The sequence below is a fragment of the Callospermophilus lateralis genome, chromosome 9 (genome assembly GCF_048772815.1).
Source record: "Callospermophilus lateralis isolate mCalLat2 chromosome 9, mCalLat2.hap1, whole genome shotgun sequence".
Taxonomy (NCBI): domain Eukaryota; kingdom Metazoa; phylum Chordata; class Mammalia; order Rodentia; family Sciuridae; genus Callospermophilus; species Callospermophilus lateralis.
The window spans coordinates 36,867,685-36,891,226 of record NC_135313.1 but is presented as its reverse complement, the minus strand read 5'-3'; the positions used below and the strand labels follow the sequence as shown (position 1 = coordinate 36,891,226).

Here is a 23,542-nt window from a genome sequence, read left to right as displayed (position 1 = left end):
CCACTGAATAATATTCTATTATTATAGGATGTAGTATTATTTATTTATCCATTCATTTATTGAGAGATATCTTGGTTGCTTCCACATTTTGGCAATTGTGAATAAAACTTCTATATACATGTGTGCAGGTTTTTCTGTGGACATAGTTTTGAACTCATTTGAGTAAGTAGCAAGGAGTATTTGTGAGTGTCGTTGTTGGAACAAATGACAAGAATGTGTTTAGTTTTATTAGAAACTTTAAAGGTAACTTATTCTGTAAACTCTTGTTGATTTGAAGGAAGGAAAAAAAAAGCAGAAAGTATTACCTTCAAAACCTGTGAACTTTGCAATGGACTAGAAATACCTGGTCTGTTGCTAAGTGCATTAGCTCAGTCTTATTGCAGGTCCATGGGGTAGATCTTCCTTTTCACCATTCTTCTCCTGGGTGAAAACTGCTCTGTATATTTAGCATATGTATATTGAAATAGTGGAGAGAGTGGTGGGGGGATGTAGCTCCATGTTGAGCATTTACCTAGCAGGCATGAGGCCCTGGGTTGATCCAGTACCTCAAAACAAAAGAAAATAATAAAGAAAAAAAAGAGGTGGGGGATGTTGGTAGTGAGGAATGAATGGGAACCTCATTAAGTTCAGGAGACCTCCTTTGGCCTCACAGGAGTTGAGACTGTCCATTTGTACTTTTATAGGTACTACAAGGTTAAAGTCCCCTATATCCTCACATTATTATTTATCTTATATGTTTTCACCACAACCATAGTGTACCTGTCTCCTTATATGCTCCCCCAATAGTCATTTTATTCTCCTACCTTTCATGGTAGTTGGGAGGAAGGGTGAGCACACTTCTCCATGCCTCCTCCCAAAGCTTTAAGCTGCTGTTCCAGTGCCATCTCTCAGGACCCTGCTCCTCTCTGGCAGTGAGTGGACACCTGGCACTTCAGTATTTCTCACCCACAGGACTGTTTTCCACTGATCTTTAGGACTTTTTTTTTTTTTTTTTTAACAATCTTCAATTTTACTATTCTTACTCTATTTCTTTCCCCCAAATTGTCATCAGACATCAGCATTCACATTAATGGCCCTTTCAGCACTGGCCTCACAGTTGTTTAATCTTCTTAATATTAATAATATTCATGCTTATTCCACTTCAGCACTTCTGAACACTGCCTCTCTGTGGGCTTTATAATCTCTGAAAGTAATGTTCCAGCTTCAAAATTCCAAGCTTTGAATTTCTTTTATGTGTCCATCATTTTATTTTACCCTCTCTCACTATTAATGAACCTGCATTTAACCATTCTTTTTGTGGTCTCTGATTTATTAAATGCCCCTGTCTTTCCCCAGGCCATTAACTCCCTTCTGCTCTCCTTAATTCCTGTCTCTGATCCACGGTCAACCCTATCAACAAGGCAATCTGTCACCAGCACCTAAAATTGTTTTACCCCCTTGTCCTTACCTCACCTCTGCCTTGTCAACCTCTGCCATATGCTTTCTCAACAGTAGTTCTATCTCTTGATGGAAAATATAAAGTGGAGCCTTTTCATTTTTCTTCCCATCCCCCACACACAGATATTTAACACCAAATTTCATTTGCTAAATCATAAAGAATAAGAAAGAATCTAAAGTTGTTAATCCTGGCATTTAGGTCACTCTGTGATCTTGCTTTGACATATATGTTAAATAGATGTATCCCATTACTCCTTTGTAGACTTTGTATGCTCCTGCCAGACTGTACTGCTTTCTTTTGTATCATTTTATCTATCTGTGTGTTTTATCTTGTATCAGGGGTAGACAATGGATTTCATCTTATCTGTCTATTCTGATTGATTAGTTTGTGATAATAAAGAGGTCTGTGTTGAAAAGGATTCTGAGGGTCAGAATGAACTCAGCAAGAGAGATTGCAGTCATCAGCTAGTGATGTCTGCCATGGGTATGGAAGGTGGAGGGACCATGAAGGGACTATATGTTAGCCTGGGCACTGTCAGACATTAACTAAATCTTTTACCTTCCAGTTTTACATTCTCTCTGACAGATTCTCTCCATTCCTCAAAATTAAGGTAAATTTCTAATGAAAGGAAAACTTTTTTTGTTCCGTGTGTTTCTTTTCTGTAGATTACCATATCATTTTAGACATTTCATCTGTGTGAAGATAAGTAGTTTTGGGCACACATGGTCCTTTTTCTTTTCTTTTCTTTCTTTCTTTCTTTCTTTTTTTTTACTACATTGTTAGCTCCTTCAAGGCAAGACCATTCTTAATTATCTCATTTTGCTTTAAATAATGTCTTATAAAGAGTATGAGCAAATGTTCAGTGAATATTTGTTGGGTGAATGAAAAAGAGTTAATTTTTTTTCTTCATCCCTTTAGATTAGAAGTTTATTCCTTAAGGACATAAAATGTATCTTCTCTCTCTTTTTTCTCAATAATGTTATTGCATTTTTTATACCTTCATTTTGTTTATTTACTTATTTATTTTTTTGTGGTGCTGAGGATCAAACTCAGTGCCTCACACATGCTAGGCAAGTGCTCTACCACTGAGCTACAACCCCAGCTTCATACTTTCTCTTTAATATTAACTTGGACTTTGCTCTGTCCTCTGAAGGTTGAGTGTCAAGTAGCATTCTTGAGAATTAGAAGCCTAGGAGACCAATGATAGGGTCCAAATCCCAAGGGCATACAGATAGAACTGATTCTTAGAAGTGGTCACAATGGAAGCACATGAAAAACCCATAAGGTGAATCTCAACAGTTGTTATGAACACAAATGGATTATCTGGCACCTAGTTGTGGATATGAAATTTGTGGATATGAGGTATGTCGGAGAGACTTAAAGTAAAGGTCAAGGTGGACAGTGCAGGAGGTGTCCAGCCCAGGCTTTGCTACTGCCTCTTCATTTGGTTGTATTTTCCAAAACTTTACATCCTTCCAAGGTAAGAAATTTTTCTCTTTTCCTAGAGGGAAAAGGAACAATGTTAGTAGGTCTATTGAAGCCTATAGAAACTTATTGCAAACAGTTGAATCAGAGCAAAAGAACATTGACTTGTCCAGTTACACAGATAATACTAACATCACTCCAGGATTTCTGAGTTAGATCCTTCTGCTTTTTTACTAGGCAGTGGAGGCCTCCTGTTTAATGATTATATTACTCATTTCAGAGAACATACATTGGTTATGATATGTTGTTCTCATATTAAGTTTTATGCAATTAGAAAGTAATCAAGGAGTTTTGTACCCATTTTCTGTAAAATAACTTTTCATTAAGATGATGTTTATAGGTATTACTATTATTATTACTATTATTTTGGTGAGTAAATTTTAAAAAAAAATTTTTTTAGTTGTAGCTGGACACAATATCTTTATTTTTATTTATTTTTATGTGGTGCTGAGGATTGAACCCAGGGTTTTGTATGTGCTAGGTGAGCACTCTACTGCTGAGTCACAACCCCAGCCCCGGTGAGTAAATTTTTAATTAAAAATATAGTATATGAACATAAACTGGTGAAAGTCCCAAGTGAATAATTTGATGGATTTTCAACAAATGAAAATACTGTATAACTAGTACCCAGGTCAAGGTGCAGAACTGTAACAGTACTCAGAAGCCACCCTTGTGCGTCTTCTCAGTTCTGCCTCACCCTCAAGGTGACTGCTCCCCTGACTTCTAATGAGTTAGTTTGACCAGTTTTTGACCTTTGTATAAATGGATTCATATAGCATTCATTCTTTGAGTCTGATCTCTTTCCCTAAACATAATATTTGAGATACTTCTGTATGAAGCAAGTTTGTTTATTTTTATAGCTGCTCAGTATTCCTTTGAATAAATATACCATATTACGCATTTGAAACAACTCCTTAACACTGTTACTGTCATTCCTAAGCTGGAGTTTGAAATACTAAGTATAAAATGGCTAAGATTACAAAATTATGGGTTATTTAACCTATTCATCATTTCTCTTATTTTAATCTATTCCTTAGAAATTGTGCCTAAGTATTTCTACTATAAGCTCTAAAATTTTAGGATTATACTAAGTTTTCTGAATAAAATGATTTCAATACAGAAATCCTTTGGAAAGGTGTTTAAAGTAAATATAGCTTGGAAAATTCTAGTTTCTTGCAGGAGTAGACCCTCTGTATCCTGTTCTTATAACTTCATGTATACTGTTTCTTGAAATGACTGGGAACTCTTGGATTTGACAGTCCATTCCAAATCCCCTAGGAAGTAATTTAGACAATTATGCTTCATTAAGAAGAAAGAAAATTAGGGATGGTAGTTTCCTGTCAGTACAAGGATATGGAGGTCAAACTTCAATACCATTTTTGTCAACTTTCTGCCACTGTCATGTAATAGCTGACATGGAATATTTATGAAATTGAGAGGCTTAATTTGGTTCATGGTTCTGGTGGTTGAAGTCCAAGATTGGGGGACCCTATTAGTTTGGGCTTCTGGTGAGAGCAGCACATCATGGTGGGAATGCATGTCTGAGCAAAACACATCTCCAACCAGAAGAAAGAGAGTGACAGAGAGAGGAGGTTGGGAGGTTAAGGGCTTACCATCTGTAACCTAAGGACCTCCTGCTAGGCCCCATCTCTTCAAGGTTCATAGCACTTCTCAATACTGCTACAATAGGTATAAAACATTAGCATAGGGACCATTAGGGGACATTCAAATAATGCCCAAACCATAACATACATGCTATGCTATGTTCAGCTCAAGGCAGATATTAGGCGAATATTTGTATATATAGGCTATAGTAGATCAACAAGCTGTCCAGTCTTACTGCTGTGTTTTCAGATTTGAATATACTAATATTTAAATAACACCCATAAGATAAAAAAATCAAGAAAAAAAGTGGCATAAGAACTCTGATGTCCACTGTTTAGGAGCAGCATATAATCTATTTAGGAGAATGAGAGGTCAAAGATTCCACATGTTTAATAATTAAATACTGAAATAAATATTTTGCCTACATAATGCTAAGTATATGTAATTGGGGAGGGGTAGAAGGAAAGAATATAGAGCCTTACTTTAATATTAAATAGTTGGGGAAGAAAGAAACTCTGAGCTAGACTTGGAAAGTATGAGAAATGAGATAAAAGAACAAAGAAATGTTTGACACGAAGGGGTGAAAGGCATGTATACTCAAGAAGATGGAACCTGGCAAGAAAAGACAGATTCATTGGTGTGAAAGAAAAGGGAAGGAGGACATGGTCAATCTTTTCTAGAAATTTGAATTAATATTCCAAGCAATAGAATGCCAAAGCAGTGTGTTCAATCTTTTAAAGCCCATATTTCCTCTAGATAAACATATATCACTGCTGCTTTATCCTTTAATTCTGATTATTATTACCCCATAATATGTAAGTGATTATGTTTTCTATATATCTCCATCCAAGATTATTTTGTTGAGCTTCACTCTTTATAGTTTATATTGCAGAAAAGGGATTTCTCCCCAAATGTAAATTTGATCAGAATGTCAAATTAAGGTAATAACTACCTTCTCTTGGATGTTCTAACACACCTCTCTGTGCAAATGCTTCCTTGTTCCCCTACCCACTTTGAGCATTGGTAAGAGTAAGTGGAGCAGTTCAAAGAGTTAGTGAAGAAAACATGATTTCCTCCCCAGTACATTTGGGGCTAGTTGGAATTAGGATCCACAGACTGGGAAATATAGTGATATAGGAGCATTAAAAGAAGAAGGGTCTGGCTAAATATCGTCTACTCAGAAGGTTGGGATGGAGTAGAATAATAAGAAGAAAATTCACAGAAATACTGGAAAACTATGCAAATTTCAAGGCTTTCAGCTAAGTTAATAACAATGATAGTAAGTTATATGTGTACCTTTCTGTTTTTTTTTTGACTTTGGATACAAAAAGAAGCATTTTTTTCTTAGCTGTTTGAAAGATTATATGTCTACCTGGCAGTTGGTAAAATTTTTTGTGATGTGCAGAAAATAAAAGATTAGTTAATAAAAAAATCCGACTAGAGAATTAGATTTGGAAATGATATATAATTATGATGACAAATTATGTTTAAGGAACTCTATGTAGAGAATATCTAGCCATTCTTGAGAGCAGGAAAAAAGCAAATATTGAGTTTCTTTGGGAATATTCAGATGACTGCAAGGAAAATCACCAGGAGAATATATATTTTTTTTAAATAAATTTTACTGTATATGTTTGAAGTTTCTGACAGGATGATATGGGACCATATCAACAGTAAAATGGTTATCATAGTGAACCAGATTAACATTTCTATTTTCTCATACTTTTACTTTATTTTATGTTAGAACAGCTTTATTTAACAATATAATAAAATATTATTCAGTCTCAAGAAAGAACCCTGCTACTTGCCATGACTTGGATGGAGCTGGAGGAAATTATGCTAAGTTAAAGAAGCCAGTCATAGAAAAAATATTATCTGATTTCACTTATATGTGGAATAAATAAACAAACAAACAGAATCTCAAATACAGAGATAGGAAAAGGAGCAGTGGTTACCAGGAGGTGGGGAAGAAAAAGAGAGAAGCAATGGGGAAATATAGGGCAAAGGATCCAAAGTAGCAGAGATGTAAGATGAACTAGTCTAGAGAGCTAATGTACAACAGGAGACTATACTTTTCTAAAATTAGGAACCATTAGAAGGAATTCATTTAAATTTGAGACACATTTTTTTAAGGAGCGATTATGTGTTAAGTGCTAGGGCTGCAAATATGGGTAAGAAGGAGTCCCTGGGGTCTCAAAAACTGACATCTTAAATCCAGTGAAGAGCAAAGAAACTCAAGATAATCAAAATGAAAGAATAATAGTTCATTTTATGTACACAGAAAATGTGATAGAAGAGAGCCTGGCAATTTACAAAATAATATTTTCTAAATTAACTTGACAGGTAAGAATTAAGTAGTGTAGGTATTTAGGACAAGAGGATAAGAAATGAAAGAAGTTGCACAAATGTAGTGGTTCGATAGTAAATATTGGCAAGGCAGCCATATATAGATGATGGATCGTCAAGATGTTTTATGGGTTTAATATATTGAGATGAATAGTAGATCCTGTTCTTTAGGAAAGGATCTGGGTGGCTGTGCAGTCATATTATTGAACTGAGACTTCCAGTTTCTTCTCCACATTTTATAACTATGAAGTAGTGGAGTTGGGTCATTGAGCAAGTCTATGTTCTTTGGTTTGCATGAATGGTATGTACTTTGAATTCTCAAAATAGAACTCCAGTTTATTTTCTCAGTAATCTGAATGAGAAATGCTATATTTCTTAAATATGGTCAGCAAGTACTTGGGGAAGAGTGATTATTGCAGGAACCTATGGTTGTCTGCAGACACTGGCATATGTTTCCATCTTGAACCCAGGAGGATAATCTCATTATTAAACCTATTAAACCTTCAGTTTTAGTAAACCAGTCAGTTTATTTCTAAATGCTTGTTTTAGTATTGCAAAACAACAAGTGAACATGGCAAAAAGTTAAATAATATAAAATGAAAGAGTATATGTTGAATAGTAAACCCCAGCATCCCAGAGGCTAATGCCATTAACGGTTTCTAGTGAGTCTCTCACACAATGGATGCTCTATTTTCATTGTGAGAATGGTTTTTATTTTACCTCGGGAAGATATAAAGGTAACTAGTTACCCTGAAATGCAGTTAGCAAATGATCTTTAACTTCTTCTTCCTAATAGTCTCTGAAACATGAGTTTTGAGGAGGAGGATTGAGCATGCTGGCCTAAGAAACATAGATATTGGAATCATGGTGCAGACATGTCCCCATTGATCTGACATTTGGAGGAACTAGAATTAATAGCTTTCCCCATGCTGAAACATGGGAGTTTAATGCATTGGCTTCAATTATACATTTATGCCATGTTCTTAATAATGCAAGGTAGAATATTCAAACATTTAGGCTATCAGAGCACTTTCCCACTCTAAGCTGTCTCACTGTATTTGTGCTGAAAAGCCTTGTTGCATATGACAGTGAAAATGTTGGCAGTATCTCTCTTAGAATAAGCTTTCCCATCCAGCTTCAAACACCTTCGTGGTTTGGGTTGTATTTTGACAGTTGCTAGGTAGCTTGAGTCAGAGAGTACAGCTGTGCAATTTAAGATGTTTTTTTTTTTTTTTCCCTTATCCTATTCTTTAAAGAGAGCTAAATCAAATAAAACTATAAATTTCTAAGGTATTGAAGTCAACCAAATTATTTGGAATCTATACCATGGAACAAAGTGGATGAATTTTGACTAAAGCACAGACGAGTTAAAGTATACTGGTGAATTTAAATCAGATGAAACCAGGTAGGCTCACTGTGAACAGATGAGCTTCTGAAATTTTCTGAACTATTCCCTGGAAAGACAAGACACTGGATTTGGGAACACGCAGACTCTTGGAGCAGGTGAGTGGTTGGCACTTATTGGCCACTAAATTCTGACATGAACATGCTGTTTATGATTAAGAGGCAGGGAGAGAGAGTAGGATTTCTGAAAAAAAAAAAAAAGAGTAGAGGACAGTGGAGAAATCCCATTTACTTGGTAAATCAGAAGACTTCAGATTTAGAAACAGGTTCTTATCCAAGGAGAAATATAGTTTATTCATAGGGTTCCTATTCTGAGAGTTTTTCTTGTTGATTTATAAAGTATAAATGTACTTTTCCACGGTGACAGGGCTAGGCTGAGGAATGTTGATGAAAATGTGGACAATCACTTGTTCAGGACACATATTGGACTGTGGTGACAGAACATCATGAACAAACAAAACAGAAAATAAACTAAAAACTTTGCAGATAGTTATCCAAGGCAGATCCTGTAAAGGGCAGGTTGAGAACACAAAGTAGGTGACTTTAGAGATAGGTCAAAGATTTTTTTATGAGCAAAAGGGACAATCAGATCAGCCATAGGTATTGTGTTCCTGCCTGGAGATGAGTTTAACTTGAACCAAGTGATGATGCCAGGAGCCATACCATTACTAGTGAAGTTAAATAGAGGAGAATTGCAGGGCTACAGGGATGAGAGAAGAGAAGTCAAGAGAAGGAAATAAATAGAAGGAAAATTCCTTTCCTTAACCAAAGGGAACGGTCTCTGCAGCCAATCCGTGTGCTTGCAGATCTATATGCCTCTGGTATTCTGATACACCTCACAAGGCATGTTTTATGCCCTACGTGCTGATAAGTGAGTTGATGCTGAAGAATTGGTATTGAGGGAATTAAAAGGCAGGTGAAGCTCTGTTCCCAAGGCCACAGTCCATAGAGTATAACCTTGTTCCTGCCTCCTTTAATCCCTGGGTGTTGGTAGCAGGCAAGAGGTTAACAGGTGCAGAGAATAGTAGGTTTGCAGTACTTTAGGCATTCTGTTATATGTGTAATTTAAAGCCACAACAAAATAATGATAGAAAAGTAAATAGGCTTTGTTAGGTCTACTTTAATCTTTTCTTTGAATTTTAGAGAAATATTTATCAATCTATAAGATCAAATTGACTATGAGATATCCAATTGACATGGAATGATGGAAATTTAAAAAGTATATCAGTATTATCCTTTTCTGATGATGAAAGTAATATAGGTTCAAAGTCAGAAAATTAGAGAAATATAAAAGTAGAAGAGTGGCATTTAAAAGTAATCCTAGAGTACTATTTTCTTGGAATGGGCAAAGGATGAGGGAAAGAAACTGTAAGGAAGTCAAGAGGATTTAAAGAGTAATAAGAGATTGGACCCATGTCCTTTAGCAAGAATGGAACTAGCCTTTAATCAATTCAGTCAAATGTAGAAACATCCACCAAGAGGTAGTCTCTCTGGGGAGATCATTAAAATGAAAGTAGATTATCAGTTGAGTGAATGGTTCAAGTTGGCTCAGGTTTCACCGTTGAAGCACGTATCTAAAATTGCCTGACCACATTTTCAGTGCTTCCATCTGAGGACACACACACACACACACACACACACACACACACCAGCAGCAGCAGCAGCCAGGAAGCCTGGCTCAGTTACCAGGTAGTGGTATGTCATTCTTGGACAAGTAATTTAACCTTTCTAAGGTTTAGCAATTCCTTCGTTATTAGGAGCTTGACAGGATTGAATCAGATTTTCTCTGAGGTTCCATCTAGCTCTGACCCTGTTGTTCTAAGGCATTGATCTCATTCTTTCTCTTTGTTTCTGTCTCACCCCATTTTCCCTCACTCCCAAGGTAATTAAGCCATTTCCAGTTCAGACAGTGAGCTAAGTGCTTTTCCGAACATACAAACTCACAGAATGCAGGAATGATTTGAGAAAGTCTGAATCCTGCCTGGAATCCAGTGTGATTGCCAAAATGGTCTTAATAAATAAGAGCATGTGTTTGTGTGAGATAAAGAATGCATATAGGAACAAATGATCAAAGTTACAATTTTTAGTAATACTTGGAATGAGAAAAAAATTAGATTATGAGGTACTAAATGAGAATAATCCTGAAAGTCAGATACACATCAGGAGAGTTACTTCATTGCTTATACTTTTTTCTCCCTTCCAATTTTGTAGAGGACAGGTCATACCATCTATGCAACAACTATCCCTACTTAATCAAGTTCTTCATCTTCTGAGTGGCAACTTCCTGGAACCCCAGAGTTGGTACAAAGATTTGTGTGTTGGGGGCGCTAGGTGAATGAACCTGGGACCTTACAGCACGGATACTAGGCATGTGCTCTACAACTGAACTATACCCTCAGCCTTGACAAAGATTACTTTAAGCTGAAGACATTAGAGATTTAACAGATGCAGAAAGAAGACATGTTGGAGCTTCTCTTACCTGACTAAAATCAGCAATTTCTGGGAAGTGAGTCTGCCATAAATCTCCTTTCCAGGGTAGTTTCATGGCCATGAAGAAGACAGAAAGACCACTTGCACCTGCATAAATATTGTCAAAATTTTTCTTATCTCCTGTATGCTCTGCTAAAAACCTATTTGTCTTTCCAAAGGAAACCTATTTGTTCTGCCCATTACAGTTCCTTTACCTCTTTACCATTTTTTCCTCCAAAATTAGGTATATAAATTCCAAATTCTAACCACCCCTTTGAGTTGTTCACTAAGTATTTCCATGTGTATGTGCATTGCATGTGTAAACAAAGTCCTCCTTTTTCTCTTGTTAATTTGCTTTTTTTGGGGTCAATTTAATTTAATTTGCATATCCCTAGGAACTCAAACATAAGGGTAGAGGAAAAGGTTTTTTTCTTTCTTCTTTTTCTTTTTTTTTTTGTGTGTGTTTGACATCTGTTTTATGTGAATGCATTTTTTGGATGCAGTTCTGGGGATTGAAAACAGGGCCTCACACAATTGAATGCAGTTTTTGTTGTATAAGGATAGGATTTCTGAAAACTTACAATTTGAGAGTTCTATATACAGAAATACATAGAAAAGAATTTAAAAATTCAGTAGGATGTTTCTAGTAATAAAATATCTTTATGAACATCAAGCAATAACTGACTTAGAACCTGAAGATTTTTTTTCTATGGCACAGTGATGGAAGTATTGATTAGCTAGATTTGAAGAAAATAAGCGTGCTGATAGGATGCAGTGGTCTTTAATTGAAGAAGCCTAAGAAGTAATTGGTATTTATGGTAAGGTGTGGTCCCTGTACCACCATGTTTAATGTTACTGCTCTGGGAAATGTTTTCTACCATCCAAGTAATGACAAGAAGACTTTTCCAATGATAACTGAAATCTGGGTACAAGTGATAGGAGAGAGAAGAGAAAGAATTGAGAAAAGTGGGTGAGAAAAGACATTAGCTCCGGGGGTGGGGGTGGGGGGTGGGGGAGCAATTTCACTTCTCTCCCCCTTCCCCTGAAGGTCCTGTTGCAGAAATAGGAATGAGAAAGGACAGGAGGGTGTGACTTTGGATGAAATTCAGTGGCCTTTAAGCCCAGACAAGGTGAAATAGAAGGAGAACTGGTACCTGGTTCCATTCACCTGATTTCACCTTGCTCAAGTCCTAATGATTATATATTAAGATCTAGTCTGTACTAGTGCAAGGCCACATGATAAATGTTTCCTGGCTTGGCATTTGCATTTGCCATTAGTAGTAAAAGGTGAATGTGGAACAATTTCCAAATGGCACACGTCTTGTGTAAATAAGGATGATGGCTTTTGATTTTACTGTATATTTGAAAGCTGCAACTAATGCAGAGAATTAATTCAGCAGCAGACTTTGGCCGTGTTTTTGATGTACTGGGTTGTGATAGTTGGAGGTAGGAGGGACATAACAGCATTGGACTGAGGGCAAAATGTCACTCAAGGAAATGTGCCTCTCATTCCTGGCAACCTCGTCTGCACAGCTGCAAACTGGCAGGGTGGGGGAGGGTGCAGGGAGGATGGCACCACTAGTTGCAGCAGCTTTGCCTGGCCAGCCGAACACCAGTCCTGGCTCTAGTTTGACGTCTGATTACATATGATTTTACCTCCTTTATAACTGATATCTGCTTGTTGTATCTTTAAAAAAATCTATATACGTGGAATGTTATGGTAGTGATAAAAAGGATAGGAAGCACATAATACGCTCATTAATTTTCAGTGTTTTGGATTAAAGGGGGGGCAGGGGAATGAAAGTCTAAACTATCCTTTTAAAAGTGCTTTGCTTTCAGGATTAATATAGCACATTGCTTCCTTCATTTAAAATTTTTGTACTGATTGACTTTTTTTCAATGTTTAAATATATACAGAGATGTTGATAGGTATCAGTTGTTAATAATTGATATTAAGATTATGAGATGGTGGTGGGTCTTTAGACAAGGTACTTTCTTTAAACCTTTCTTGTTATGGCCCTGTGGATGACACTCGTTGCTTTCTAGGAAGCAATTCTAGGCTTGAACCCTAGTGCAGCCACTAGGTTGTGTGTATAATTTTTTTTTTTATTATGGTGGTAAAATATACTTAAAGGGCTGGCATCATAGCTCAGTGGTAGAGCACTTGCCTAGCATGTGTGAGGCACTGGGTTTGATTCTCAGCACATATACATAAAATAAAATAAAGATTCATTGACAACTAAAAATATTTTAAAAATATATATTTAACATAAATTGACCATTTTAATCATCTTTCAGTATACAGTTTCAGGAGCATTAAGTACATTCATATTGCTCTTCAACATCACCATCACCATCTATCTCCGAACTTTCTTATCTTTCTTAAGTGAGACTGTTAAACACTTGCTCCTCATTTGTAACTCTCTTTTTAGTCCCTGACCATCAGTATTTTACTTTATCTTTCTATGAATTTGATTACTGCATGCACTTCTATAAGTGGAGTCATACAATATTTGTCCTTTTATTACTGCCTTATTTAACTTAGCAGATGCCTTCAAGGGTTACCCAATTTGAACCAGGGGTCAGAATTTCCTTCCTTTTAAGGCTGCATAATATTCTATTGTATGAATGTACCACATTTTGTTGGTCCACCTTTTGACTATTGTGATTAATGCATTTGTGAACACGGTGCATAAATATCTGTTTGACTCCCTGCTTTCAATTCTTTTTGCTGTATACTTAGAAGTGAGATTGCAGGATTATATAGTAATTCTATGCTTAGTTTGTTGAGGAACTGTCAGTATATCCAGGACAAATTTTAATCTCTCTGAACCTCACTTTTTTCATTTACAAAATGAAGTGGGCTCTCAGGATTAGAGATAATGTAGGTTGAACTCTAGAATACTTTTTTTTTTTTCCCTCAAGAGACAAGCAACAAAATGTGTAGTTTCTGTCCAACCCTTTCATTTCTCAACATGTGACTTTCTGTCTTTGTAGTATCCTTCATGCCTGTCTCCATACTGATAATCCTGTAAGACTTGTTCAGGTGCTGCCTTCTCTAGGAAGCTGTCCCTGCTTCTTCCCAAGCTATGTTACATGTCCCTTTTTGTGCCTTTGTGGCACCTTTATCATTGAACCTACCACTTTATTTCTCTATTCCCTTTTTGTAGGTTCATTGTTTTAAATACTTTTTTTAAGCTATATATGGACACAATATCTTTTTGTTTATTTTTATGTTGTGCTGAGGCTCCAATCTAGTGCCTCATATGTGTGAGGCAAGTGCTCTGCCACTGAGCCACAACCCAAGCCCCTGTAGACTCATTTTATACACACCAACATATCTACTATGTGCTCAGGGCTGGAGATTCAGTGGCTACACAGACACTTATGGGATCTAGCTGCAGGAGTACCATCTGCACTAGCTTCTTAGGTTGTGCTATAAAAGACCATCTGCATCACAATCACATGGGAGTTTTGGGGACCAGTTCTGAACCTGGAAATCTGAAATTTTAACTTCCCCTTAGGTGATCTAGGGAGTTCAGAGATTCTAGGAGGGCAGACCCTGTGTCAGTTCAACACTGCATCCTTAGTTTTGAGCACAATTCATGGCAGGAAGTGGGTGTACCAAAAATGTTTCTTGAAGAATATTCTGATTTGAGATTAGATTGACAGGTTTCTTATGGGTCCCGCAGTAGGTATAACCAGCAGTAGTTTGAGGTGGAGATTAAATCTGTCATTTCTCCCCAAGAGGAGCATCAAATCAATTCAACCATAAATCTAAACATATTGATTACTTACTGAGTGGCGGCTCTCCCTCCACTGGTTTCATCTCTGGATTTCATAAAGGAAGGAAATGGACTATCTTTATCTTAAACTGATCAAATTGTAGATTAGTTCAGAGTCTTCATGTTTCTTTGGTTTCCAGGGAAAAGTCATTTTGATTAGCTTTTATTAAGCATTACAATGCTTAAAAGGTTTATGGCACACAAATTTGAAATAGAGTTTTCTGGATTTCATAATTTATATTAGCATTTATGCATAAAATTGCATATGATAGCATAAATACTTATATAGAATAACTACACCTATAGTATATTTGTAGACTGAATTTTTTTCATGCAGTATAGAACTGATAAGTCTTTGGAGCATTTATGTAAAGGAGAAAATAAAGGTAGACTCAAATTAATTAAGGGGCTAAAATGATCAGCATTCACTATCTTTCTTCATTATTATAAATGAACTCAACTAAATGGCATCTCTTTTTGGTACTAAAATGTTGTGCTCCACTATACTTTTGCCTTTTGATTTAGAGTTTAAGCTCAATGCCATTTTGAAATTTACTTGTGATTAAGATGAAGACAGGATTTTTGAAGTTAGTTCTATGGTCACTGTGAATATTCTTTTGGATAATTGAATTGGTTAGTCACTAGGGTAAATATCCCTGAGATAGTGGAGGCTTTCTTTTAATATTTCTGGGAGCAAGTAACTTGATAAAGCTCATAAATATTCAGATCAGTAAACCGATTTCCTCATTTAGTTGAAGGAAATGGGAAAGGAATTTTGATAACTGAGCACTGGGCTAAGGGAGTAAAAACTTTCTTTGCATCTTTGTTTGTGGCTGGTACCTGTTTGCCTCTAGTTTTCACTCGTCTGCAGTGCTTTCCCATTCTTTTTCATCCATCTAAATCCCATTCTTCATTTTCACTTTGCCCTCTTTCCCAACACCCTGCTATTTTCTAGACACTTATTCCCTTCTGCCCTGCTTGAGGTTTTGGTACTGATCTCATTCAAAGTGATTTAATCTGGTGTTCATAACAAATCAAGCTTTGGTTGGCTTTGCTACGCCTGTTTCTATTCTGATAATTGATCTTTTTCTTGTTCCTTGTGACCAAACTTCTGCATTATCACCTTCTTTTCACCTTGTCAGGTAGCCCAGTTACTCTGATTCTTGGCTCCTTCCTCCCTTCTACATTCTTCTCTGAAACAGTTTATTTGGCTGGGTTTTAATTTACATCTTTCTAATGCCAAGAATTTAGTTATCTAGACCTCTCTTACTCAGTGCCTACCTAATAGGCTGCTTGCTTGATGTCCTTCACTTGTTCCAAGTCATCTCCTCCTTGGGTGAGTTCCTATGTAGTCTTTGTGTACTACTTTCCTTAATAGGGCTCATCTTGCTTCAGCTGAATCCCAATTTGGACAATCAAATACTGACTGACTGGCTAAATTATCACCAATCTTTTCTTTCACTATAAGATAAATGTCTTTGTTAATCTCTGCCTCTCAACCCATTGTTTAAAGGTGCACGATAAAATGTCACTTTAGAAAGTTACTTTAAGGGCATTTGTTTAAGCATGGCTGTCTCTTTTTGGCCTAAAACAGACGCTATATTTTATGGCAAGGATTACCACCAAATTTTATCCCTATCTTTATCTTCTAAGAAGATTCTGAACTGAACTTTAAGAACGTAGCAATTTTGAATTGTGAATTACTTGGTTATTTATTTATTTATTTATTTTGGTACTGGGGATTCAACTTAGGGGCACATAACCACTGAGCCACATCCCCAGCCCTATTTTGTATTTTACTTAGAGATAGGGTCTCACTGAGTTGCTTAGCACCTTGCCACTGCGAGACTGGCTTTGAACTCAGTGATCCTCCAGTCTCAGCCTCCCCAGCTGCTGGGATTACAGGAGTGTGCCACTGCACCCAGCCTAGTTGTGCTTTTTATTGTACAACATTTTGTTTATTAATTCACAGAGTTCATGGACTACTTAGGGTTCCATAGGCTTAATTCCACAGGTCACAGTAACACGGCCAAATTTCTTTAGTATTGTAAATTCTTAGATTCATGCTGTTTGGCTTCCTGTTACTACAGTGATAGCTTTATAAATGTGACTTTTAAAAAACAATCTAGAAAAAGCCACACATGCATAAAATGAACTTGAAAAATATGAAAAGCATTTATTTTTAACAGAAAATTATTGTCAAAACATTTTTCATTAATGTATGCATGTAATTACAACTTATATAAAAATGAATTTTGGCTAGCAACCAAACACCACATTTTATTCTTGAAGGGGAGAATCATTTAGAATTTTATTAAAATTCGAATCTGAATTATTTTACTTGGAAGTTGAAGAATTATGGCTAGCCCAGTGATTTATAATAATGTATAAAGTATGAAAATCACTTTAAAGGACATTTCATTGTTGCTAAATTTCTATAACCAATGTATAGATAAAGATGAAATGAGTCATAATTTTTCCATTAGTTGCAATATATTATTGAGAATGAACACTTCTTTTTAAAAATCACTTTGATAAGGATGATGGAGAAAATCAGCAGAGTCATAGAATCTTACAACTGAAGCTGCCAGAATGTCCCTGTGACCAACAAACAGTCCTAGATGGAGGCCCAGATCCCTTCCTGCATTCTTTCTACCATTCAGGCTGCCTGGCAGGCAAATCTTTACCTGTACAACCTCTGCAGAAAGTGTCAGCTATTTTCTCCAGCAACTTAATGTTTTCTCCCAAGGTTAAACCTTACACAGAAAGTTTGTTCTCTGATAGGAATAGGTACAATGAATAAACTGCCGCAGTAGGCTGATCAGGGCTTCTGACCTTGAGACTGAGCTGCAAAACAGATCATCAGCTGACTGAATCAGTTTAGCAAGGTAAAAACCTAAGAATTCCTTGCAAACAAATAGCTCATGTAAATGTTAAACTAGGAGAAATCTGGTTTCCACATTGCAGTAGTGATTCCTCAGTTTTCTAGTGAAGGTCATTTGAAAGGAGAGTTGAACACAAAAGGATTAATTAGAAATTTTAAAAATCTGACTTCACTTTGGGTTTATTTTGCAGAGGCATCTTCAGATACATTCTTGAAGGAACTCAAAATAGACAAGGCAGGAGGAAACTGGGAGTACTAGAAACAAATGAAAAATGCCAGGGCAGAGGCATATAATAGGAAGGAGAGTAAGATAGCTATGCTTAATTTTTAAAAAATTATAATTATTAGTACATATTAATTTCACAAATAGTGGGTTTCTTTGTGACATGTACATAACACACTTTGATTGTATTACTTGATTTTTTTTGACATTGTATAACTTTGCCCATGAGGAAGCTGGCTTATGGTAAAAGGGATTCAAAAAACAAGGAAGCTAACAGGGCCCTTGATTTGGGGCATTTGCCCTAGTCATCTAATCAGAGAATTGGAGAGAAAGTCAGCTCATCTTGCTTCTGCTTCCCAGGGCTGTTGAGCATATCTCTTGAGACAAGAAATGACTATATAGGCTCTTTGATGGAGCTTCCATTTCCAAGGAGACACATTTTGGGATATTGAAGTAGAGGTGTTTTCCATTGGTGTAAAACTTGGTGTAGAGTAGATCATAGGGTAAAAATGAAAATGTTATCTACTGACTGGAGAACAGTAAGAGTATTGCAAAGAGAACATGATTTGGAAGCAAAGCAAGCTGAGCTCAAATCCTGACTTTTCAACTCACTGTCCATGTGACCTAAAGAGTATGACAGCCATAGAGTTGTAGTTCCTCTGTGTAAATTGGGATAGTAATGCTAACTGTTGAAGTGAGTTTCCTGTGAAGTTAGTGGAGCCTAGTTGATGACACCCCCTGGAAGGGTCCCAGCCATGTGATCACTTGACTATATTTCTATTAAACCTGCTGTTTCTTTCCATTCTGACTTCTCTTCTATCACACTTTCCCTTGGGTAGATTGGTGCTAGTATGGCCAAGGGTATTTTGGGGCTTAGTGCTATTATTTACTTCCTTTGTATGTGTAATTTTGTATTTTTTTTCCTTATTTTTGTGTTACGTATACTATTTTTCCTAAAGAAAGCTCCCCAAATAGTGTACGCTTCATGCCTCACAAATTCTGGCTCTGCCATGGTTTAATTTTAAGGTTCTGACTAAGTGAAATAACTAAATAAAGCACTGTATTCATTTATTGCCAAATAACAACCCATCACTTGATGCTTATAACAACAATTATTTTATTTGTTCATGATTCAGGAGATCAGTACTTTGTCCTGGACTCAGTTTGGTAGTTCTGCTAGTCTGGCCTGGCTTCTCTTCTCGATAACAATCAGTTGACTTGGAAGAGACTGAGTGGTCTAGTATGGCCTCACTCTTCTTTCTGGCAGTTGCCAACCTATTAGCTGAGTTACCTTGTTTTTGCAACAAGGGGCTTCTCCAGTGAACTAGCTGAGATCTTCACGTGGCTTGGTGTTCTAAGTGGGAGGGAGTGAAAGCTGCAGGTTTCTTGAAACCTACAGGACCCCAGAGTGCCACTTGGGCTGCTTTCTATTTGTCAAAGCAAGTCACAAGTTCAGCCCAGATTTAAGAGATGGAGAAGTAAATTCTACTTCTTGAAAGAATGAACTGCAAAGAATTGTGGCTGTTTATAATCTACCATAAACTCTGTGCCTGAAATAGAAGATAGTGAAATATACTAGCCTTCTCTTGTTGCTTCTCTTCCCACCTTGAATCTTCATTTCTTCTGAGGTTTTATAAGCAAAAATTGAAGAGATGCTTCCAAGGAAGAAGAGAATATTTGCAATAAAGAAGGCTTCTTCAGATGTATCTGATATTTATTTTGAAAATTCTTAAATCTTTAAGTTAGATTGAAGTTTTCATCCAGTGATTCCTGTTTAAAATAAAATGCTTAACATTTTTATGGTATTTTAATTAAAAAGTTTACATATGAAATAGTAAGCTATTTTTCTTTATTCAGTTTATATCACATGAAGAATTTGCCTAAGAAATGAGTGCTTCTGGAATGAAAGTGAGCTAATAATTTGAAGTACAGAAGAAGACTTATGGTTAGCAGTTTTTAAATAAAGGTTCATGGCAGTCTTATTTTTTAGTTTAATGGAATCTTTTTTTTTTGATTCATTCAAATATTTATTGAGCAGCTAAGGAGATACAAAGGTGTTTAAAACATGGTCCAAGAGATGATGAGGCATATGCACAAGAGAGAGCAATATATAAGGTTCAACTGAATTCACAGCAGTCAAAAGTGCTTTAGGAAATCAAGAGAGATTGCTTCCAGCCTGCAAGTGGGTGTGGGTGGCAAATCAGGAAAGGGGATTGAGATTAAAATAGAAAACTTCAGCCTGGATTGTTGATGATACTCAGTATGGACTATGTTTGTCTCTCCTTTTCCTTTCTCCCCATCTTTGGGCTTAATTTACCAGTAGTTCCCAGGGCTGTTCAATGTGCTTTTTCTAGACTTGCTTGCATTTTTGCTTTAATGTCTTCTACAGAACTAGGTCCTTTTGGTGTTTTAGGAGTTTTTTCCTGTTTTTTGAAGGATTCTTGACCTTTTGATCTTGGTGTTGTTGGTTTTGAGTCTTTTCCATTCTGGTTCGATTTTTGTGCATTTTTGGCTGGAGTATCTCATATAGATTTCTTCACTGGAGCTTTTTCTTCGGTTTCCTCATCATCAAAATCATCATCATCATCATCCTCTTCATCATCTTCATCATCATTGACATCTTCATCAGCAGCAAGTTTTACTTTTTTCTGGGGAACTTTGCTACCACCTCCAGGGGCAGATAGCTTTCCAGATACACTTAAGAGTTTCACATCCTCCTCCTCTTCATCTTCTGACTCTGCATCTTCCTCCACAGCTACTAAGTGCTGGCCACTAATATGCACAGGACCTGAACCGCACTTCAACCTTAAGACCACAGGTGGTGTGATTTCAAAGCCCCCAAGGGAAACTGTTGGCTGTACTGGCATTTTCAATGTTGCCAGTGTTACTTTAATTGGACTGCCTTCATAATTCATTGCCTCTGCTTCAACAATGTGCAATTCATCCTTTGCACCAGCCCCTAAACTGACCGTTCTTAATGATAACTGGTGCTCATTTTCATCATTATCCACCTTAAAGTGATAATCTTTGTCAGCTTTTAGCTCACAACCGAAAAGGTAGTTCTGGGGCCTCAGGGGGCTCGTGTCCATATCCATCGAATCTTCCATGGGGTGGTAGCACGCACTTAGGTGGGAGAGAAGGCGGACGGAAAATGGGTGGCTGCTCTAAAGAGATGCGCAGGACGGAATCAGGCCAGGGCTTAATGGAATCTTATATATGTCATTAGGACAATCCAATAAAGCAAACTTCTAGGATTTTTGCCTTTAAGTGATAATTAATTCTTGGCTAATTGAGTAATTAAATTAATCAGAATCTAAAATTAAATGTTATGTTTAATGATTTACATGGCATTTGTGACTTTTAAAAGCTTATTCAATAGCAATGAGAGTAACCAGGTCCTCCTGGTGATGCTGTGATCATGATAATAAGCATTACAACTAAGAATCATTTGGAGGATTAGTTTGAAACACTTGTTATTTTACAATTGACAATAATAAATATTTTCATTATGAATACTCACTTGACTTTATGACTATTGAAGAAGTAAGAATAATGAATGAAAAGAGATACAGAAATAAAAAAAATACAAATTGTTAGCTGTCTTTAGTTTTTTTCTACTAGAGTCAGGTCTATTAATCAAAATTATTAGTTGCAGAAAATGTGAAATGTGAAAGTATTGACCCTCAATGGGGAGTCAGGAGGAAGACATTTCAGTACTATTGGGTGCAGAGGTCCTGCTAGGTAATGAGTACCTAATTTTTCTTTCTCCATAGTTTGTGTCTCCTCCATCTGTGTTGACATCAGGCTCAGGTTTGATAGGGGTGTAATTTGACTGTAGTATTTAAGTACAGTGAAAAAAGAATAGTTACTCAGGAAAAGTACCTGAGATTAACTCTGATTAGGCTGGCTTGATTTGGTGTGAGTCACATGGCTGTCCATCCCAGACCAGGAGGAGGGAATACATTGCATTATCTCCACTTCTCTCCTGCCTCACTTGCCCTTCTGGAGCCAGGTCAGGGACCCTCATCCCAACCCCACAGCTTGAGGGTAGTGAAAGAGTAGGCAAGCCAAACCTAGCTAAGGGATGTTACCAGTGCAACAGACATCTTCCATGCAAATGCTGGATGCTTAATAATATTTCTTGAATTAGGGTTGGTTATAAGAAAATATTTTAGGCACTTTCTTTATGGACTTTTTTTTTTTAATTTTTATGTAGTTATTTTGCTCTTAAAACTGCTGAGTAAGTATAGATAAGAGATTGCACTCTGGTTGTTTCTCAAAACATTTGTTAATGATTGTGTGTTTTTTACATAGTTATTTAGCAATAATAATCTTCCTGTTTTATAGATAGATGACATTGTATGTAATGAAAAGGCTTGATGCTATTTTGTAAAATGCAGTACTGAACAACTTAGAAGAAAATGTATATTGTGTTTAAAAAGTACTCAAAACAGCTAGCTATATTATTATATTTTCCCTAATCAGTTATTAAAGATAGTCTTATGACTGTTAGTTTGATAACAGGTAAATATGACATAACATTGCACGGTTTTTGGCTGCTTGTCATATGACAACTATCTGTAGAATTTTTGGACACAATTAATGTATTCCTTTAAAAACTAGAATGGATATTCTATTTTGTTCTGCCTGTAGGTAAAATTCAAGTCAGAGATGAATTAGCTCCTGCTAACTTGGCCTATTTAAGAAGTTTCAAGTATATATTCCATTAAGTATCATGAAATTTCTGTAGTCACAGATTACTGTGATGATATTACCAATTATCCAAACCAGGATGCTCTTGAGAATGATGCGGGAAGTGCCACTGGGAGACCAGGTGCAATCTAGGCAAACTAGGACTATAAATCACCCTCTGTATGAGCAGCACAATGTTTATTAAATGAAAACTTAAATTCTCTATATAAGAGACACTATCAGACTATTTTTTTCTTCTGCAAAGCATCCTGATAAGTGAGTTGTTTATCATGTGAGTTTTTGGCTTGGACTAGTTTTCCTTTAAAAGCTAACAAATTGTAAACACATAGATATGATAGCATTTGGGAAGTCTCACTTCTCTCTGTATTTTCTAGCAGAGTAGTTTGTAATAGGAAGAATTAGTTTTTTTTTTTTTTTTTTTTTTTGAGTAACTGAGTTAGTTCTTTTACCATGTTCCTGGTCACCTTTTAGAATAATTTAGACCATACAGGGTAATAGTGTCTGATAAAGATACTTCAATGGTATATTTAATACCTCAGTAAGGTAGTAGAGGTTGGAAGAGCACTGAGAGGTCCACAATGTTTTCCTCTCTTGGCCCAATACAGAACTTGGCTGGGAGGTTTTCTCAGGTCTATGGGGCATTTAGAGAAATGGGGGAAACTACCAGGGAGGCAGATTAGACCATTTATAAAGATGAGTCCTAGAGCAAATGTTTAGGAGGGCCATTTCTTGGCCCTGGAGAAGTTTCACTAGATTCTGGTTCCATTTTGCAAACCATTAAAAATAATACAGGACTGGTTTTAAAAAATTGAAAAGTAAACTTTACTTCTTGTTAAAAATTTTGGAAAATATTGAGAAGTATAATGAAAATAAAAACCTCCATAATCTTTCCACCTAGAGATATTCCTTTTTGTGTGTGTTTTGGTATGATTTCTTCTAATTTTTACATAAGATTACAAAACGTTATAAAATCATACCATGTCTAGTTTTGAAGTATTTTAAAAATTTAATAAATTGTTGCTTGATTTTTTGATAATGGACATTCTGACTAGAGTGAGATGAATGAAATCTTAGAGTAGTTTTGCATTTCTCTAATTGCTAGTTATGATGAACATTTTTTTCATAAATTTGTTGATTGATTGTATATCTTCTTCTGTAAAGTATTTGCTCATTTCCTTAGCCAATTAATT

General features: G+C 36.3%; 1 protein-coding gene and 1 pseudogene across 1 annotated transcript in view; one reads left to right on the top strand and one right to left on the bottom strand.

Annotated features, from left to right (window-relative positions):
* Plcl1 (phospholipase C like 1 (inactive)) overlaps nt 1–23,542 on the top strand; it is a 335,645-nt gene that overhangs the window by 30,967 nt on the left and 281,136 nt on the right. The gene's annotated exons all lie outside the window — the stretch shown is intronic.
* LOC143407136 (nucleophosmin pseudogene) lies at nt 19,976–20,823 on the bottom strand (annotated as a pseudogene).